This window comes from Varanus komodoensis, unplaced genomic scaffold (genome assembly GCF_004798865.1).
Source record: "Varanus komodoensis strain SLA01 unplaced genomic scaffold, ASM479886v1 scaffold9, whole genome shotgun sequence".
NCBI lineage: Eukaryota > Metazoa > Chordata > Lepidosauria > Squamata > Varanidae > Varanus > Varanus komodoensis.
In genome coordinates this window covers 1,178,897-1,184,206 of record NW_025336598.1, presented here as the reverse complement: position 1 = coordinate 1,184,206, position 5,310 = coordinate 1,178,897, and the positions used below count along the sequence as shown (strand labels likewise).

The 5,310-nt window shown below is 40.8% G+C and overlaps 1 protein-coding gene across 1 annotated transcript in view; it reads left to right on the top strand.

The window, feature by feature from the left end:
* The first annotated feature begins 1,601 nt into the window (after positions 1-1,601).
* The window catches only part of CCDC91 (coiled-coil domain containing 91), a 273,160-nt gene continuing 269,451 nt past the window's right edge, over positions 1,602-5,310 (top strand). The window contains 1 exon segment of the mRNA XM_044417603.1: positions 1,602-1,751. The gene's annotated coding sequence lies outside the window, so the exon portion shown is untranslated.

The window sequence follows — 5,310 nt, the reverse complement described above, 5'->3', positions numbered from 1 at the left end:
GGATGCCGTATGAGGCATCCCCTGCAAACCGGCCACCAACCTTGTGGCCCTACACTGCACTGACTCCAACCTGGCTATATCCTTTCTGTAATGAGGGGCCCAAAACTGAACACAATACTCCAGTTGCGGGCGCACCAGAGTCGTGTAGAGTGGTAGTAATACTTCTTTTGATCTAGAAGCCATACTTCTGGCTATGAAAGAATTGGATGATCTCCCATATTTTATGCCAATGTTCCACCTCTACTTCTGTCTGGAAATTATTTTCCTAAATGTAACACCAAATTAGCTTACATTTACATTTTCCTTCTATCAGATTGCATTACCTAATAGTGGACCCTTTTACTTTGCCAGTAATGACAGATTGAAGTTCTCAAAATTGTAAGAACTTTTGATGGACTTTTGATGAAACTTTTGATATAAAATATAACTTTTTTATATTTCTAAAGAGCCCATGGTGATGGGCTCTCTTATTAGAAATTGCCTACATTGAAAATGCTGAAACAATTAAGTTCTTATTGTAGTATGGGGGCAAATTTGGAATTCACAGAAGCTGCTGTACCCAAACAGATATATCTATATATTACTTTTGTATTCTGTTTGTCTTCCATGGAACTCATGGTGGCATATGTGGTTTTCCTTCTCAGGCCCTTTGAGCTGACCACCAACTTGTGAGGTAGCTTATTTATTTATTTATTTATAATTTTTCTATATCTATTATTTTCACAGAAAATCTCAAGATGGACTGACAAGTGTCCTGTTCAAGAGCAACCAGTAAGTTTCCTCATTGAGATTTGAATCTAGATTTCTCCAGTCCTAACCCAATATTTTAGCCATTGCAACGTGCTTTTCATCATGTAACTTTTTTATATTTCTAAAGAGCCCATGGTGATCTCTTTTAAGGCAGTAAGGAAGGATGTTATCTAGGATCTCTGAAAGGTGAGTCATGCCATAGTGACATAAATGTGAAAACATCACACAGCAGAATATATTAGGCTTTTGCTCATGACTCTATGCAGCCACCTCTGACTCTGCCTTCCTAATCTCTTTCTGTGCTTGTCTGTGGAACAGTGATTATGTTAATGACTACGAAGAGGAAATAAAGATAGGGTAGGATTTAGTGAATATACGTGTATTAGGGCCAACTAGCATTGTTACAAGCAAAGGTTTTACATAAGGCCCTGATTGAAACATGCATTATTTTTACTTTTTTTTTTTTCAAACATCTGAAGAAGAGTCCTGTGTAGCGATCATGAGAAACTGCTTTTATTAGTCTTGCACTTTCTGTGCCTTTTCAACAGCAGGTTGAAGCGCAGAAATTAAACATGTTAAACTTTACCTCATCGCTTCTTTCCCATTTCAGGAAAAAAGTTTCAGATCTGCTCGATGCTTTGCATGTTAGTCACTACTCAAAGTCAAAGCAGTACGGTCAGTAAGAAGTGAACTGCATGTGCACATGCGGGAGGTGGTAAAGAAGAGTGGCAGTAGCTTTAGCGGCGACGAAGCAACCGCAGAAAAGGATAGGGAGCCTCCCCTTCCTTTGCCACACGCCTGCAAAGGCGGAGGGGAGGAAAACGCTTGCTTGAGTAACATCCGGGTGAGAAGGCATTTAACCTGCCCTCGCGATCCTGGGCTCTGTAGCGCCCCATAAGTCCAATAGGTTCAGGCAAGGGGATGGTCGAGCTCTAAGTGCGGGGCATGCGTAGAAACGGCGAGGGAGGGAGGCCTGGCACTGGATCGAGACGCGGGTTAAGGTAACAACAGCCGGCGGGGGAGGGGGGACTCGCCCCTTTCTTCATTCTTTGTGAAAGAATCTGGGCCTCCTGAAAGGATGAACTCATTTGCCCCCCCCCCCCCCGTTTGATTAAAGGGCCTGAATGTGCTGGCTCGTCATCGAGAGGGCTCCTCTATGAACACCGAATTTGTAATACAGTACACTCCGGCTTTCCCTCGCTTCCTTTCCTCCCAGGGAGGGGTGACTCTGTTTACTTCTGGCAACAATTCAGGAGGGCATAGCGATAATCTGGACCGTTTCCCGTTGAGGGGAGAGGGGGCCAACAACATGCCTTGGTGGGGCTGACTTATGGCACAGGCCCGAGCTCTTCAGTTGTACAGCCAGCTCCATCACCAGAGGGCAAGCAATCAAAAGGGAAAGCTGCTGTTTAGACTGCTCAGGTGTAGGCGTTTTCTCTGAGCATCCTGGGTGTGGAGATTGCAGCCCTCTCTTGCAGTCTGCAGAACCCTTCTGGGCCCAGGCCTCCCTGCCACGCAGAGAGCACTAGCGAAATACAGAGGCAGCAGCTGCTCATGCAAAATGCAGTGCTCTTTTCTTGCTTCCCCCTTTCTCTGGACCGGACTAAATCTACTTGGGTTGCCAGCGAGCAAGTGTGACTCGAAGAATCTGCTATACTTTGCGGGTCTGTTTTCTTGGAAATTGTCGCTACGTGGCCCAGCTTCACCAAATCTTCCTTCCTGTCCTTTCCAAAGGGAGATAATAGCTGACCAGTCAGGCAGCCAGTTTCAATTGCAGCTGCAACTTGTTTGTGCGATGGTTTCGCAGTCAAAGAAACCAAGTCTGCTCTGCATCACCTGTCCTCAAAACTGTGTGAAAGGGAACACATTGCTCCTCTTACCTCTGCTCAGTGTAACTTTTCAGCGTGCCAGAGGATAAAAGGAGGGTTTCCCACATGTGGTATGTGTGGCTTAGGGTAGAGAATTGTGGGTAGATGGTGGTAAAGAAAATGCAGGCAGATTGAAAGATGTGCTATTGTAACAAGTTGAGTTTAGGACAAGACTGGATTATATGGACAGTAGAATGTCCACTACCTAGTGGCAGGGTTGTGTGATACCACACAATATGAATCGTGCTGCATATATCAATTCGGTAGACTCAAAGAATTTATTGAGATACCTTCTCTGCTTCCCCCTCCCCCCCAAATACTGTAAGAACAACCCATCAGAAAGCACACAATAGAAATAGATGTGAGCTACTGACTTTAAAATGAATGTATGGTCCTCATTTAAAGATCTGTGTTGCATGGTTGTTAAGAGTGTTGGAATGGGACTTGGGAAATCTGGGGTCAAGTCATCACTCAACCATGGAATTCACTGGGTAACTTTGGGCTTGACATGGAATCTCTGCCTAATTGTGTAAGCTACTTTTGGGTTCCTTGAAAGAGGAAGAAAAGTGAAATATAAATGTTATATATTAGTTGTTATGATAATAGCACCTAATAAAACCTGTCCACTTAGTTGTTGATAAAGTGGGGGAATTCCAAAAGAATCTGGGGCTGTTTAACTTAGCAAAAAGGTGAATGAGAATAGACATGATAGGAATATGCCAAGCTATGCTTGGTGTAGAAAATGTAGATAGGGAGATAGATTTTGCCATTTTTATAATAACAGAACCTAGGGAGATTTTGGACAGATAAAAGGAAGTACTTCTAAACACAATGCAAGGTTAAATTATGAAAGTCACTACATGGAGACCATCAGTTTAGATGGTTCTGTAAAGGGACTGGTTAAACTTTTGGAGGATAAGTTATATGCTGCTTCCAGTATCAGAGGTGGTATGCCTATGTAAGCAGCTGGTGGAAAATATGGGCTGCTGGGTGATATTTTACTCATACTCTGTGAGTTTCCAAATGGGCAGCTAGTTGGCCTCTGCGAAAACAATACTGGACCAAATGGACTTTGGTCTGAACCAGCATGGCCTTTTATATTTCTATGCCATGATGTATAAAAATGTAAAAGGCACAACGGAAGTTGGCAATTTTTTAGAGGGACCTTTAGCTTGATGGTACAGCATATGCATAAATTAGGTTTTGGCATCTTCAGTTGAAAAGCATCTGAGATTCACAAGTTTGAAAAAATGTATCTAAGAAGTTGGAAAACAGCCAGTTAGAGGAGATAATACTGAACTAAATAGACCATTTATCTCACTTGGTGTAAGGACATTTTCTGTGTCTGTATGACAGATCTCTTGCATATGTCCCCCCCCCCACGCCCCGGAAAAAAACTGATGCCACCAATGTTCAGTTTTTTGTGAGATTTGATGCCTGTAGCATTTACAGATGGTTACAGGCATCCACCAAAATTGATTTTAAAAGACATGAGAACAGGCATGCTATTTTATTTTGTAACTTGATGGACCCTTTCAGGAGTGAGTTCAGTGACTGTGTGGCAATTTAAACATAATACATGTGTATATATAATTGAAACTTTGTATATTTATGTTTACAGACTTGCACCTAACAATTTAGAATTACAATTAGATGCACTTTGGACTAGATTTAGAGAGCTGAAGGGTGGAGGATTTTCCATAATATGCATGTTTAATCTAAAGCAATGCATAGTGAGTAGGCCAACTTGGAGTATTTTTTATACAGAGTAAAAAATGCAAGTAAGATTATCAGAGTATCTGAAATGTATTTTTTATTTAAATGAGAAAAATTTGACTTTTGATGTATGCAAATCTTTTATAGTAAGTTAATACACTATATTTATTTGTAATATTTCATGCTTCTTAACATATTAACATTCTTAAGTATTTTATCTTTAAATGCAACCTAACATTAGGGAAGCAAGATGAAAATAATAAATACATATAGTCCCCAGGTTAAGAACCTAGTTCCATTCCTGAGAATGTCCTTAGGTTGAATTTGAATGTACGTTAGATTACATTAGTAAGCCAAATGCTTTATATATATAGAACAGTTAAGAAACACTTCCATAGTCTCTAAAACATCTTAAACACAATATAGCATTGTAATAATGATAATACAATTATAATAAAGGAACTACAGGCACAGGAGAGAGAGAGGGAGAGAGAATCTGTATGTATGTGTGTAGGTATACAATACTGAAAATAATTGTTGTAACTGATCTCTTAAGTCTGGCTTAACCTACATTTGATCTTCATTGTTTGTCAATCTTTAATTTTAATGTAAGCCCAATAGAAAATATGTTGGACCTTTACAAGTGACTTACCAGTTCCTCATTGTCCTCCAAAGTTCTCTCAATAATGGACTGATAGGGCAGTATAGTCCAGTGCTTGCTTATTACATTCAAAACACTTTAATCCATGATGAACTAGTCTCAATGGGTCTTTGTACAGGGGCAGAGTTGGCTGAGCATTGTTGAGCTTCCAGGTCCAGTTCCTGATGGAGCACAAGGCTTATGTGGAAGAGGGGGCAAATATTTTTACCTGACGTGTTGAAGAACTCATTGGAGAAGGTGAAAACATTTGTTCTAAGGAAATGGGTTTCTGTGACTTTCTCTAGGAACTATGTGACCACTGATGATGCCTCACCA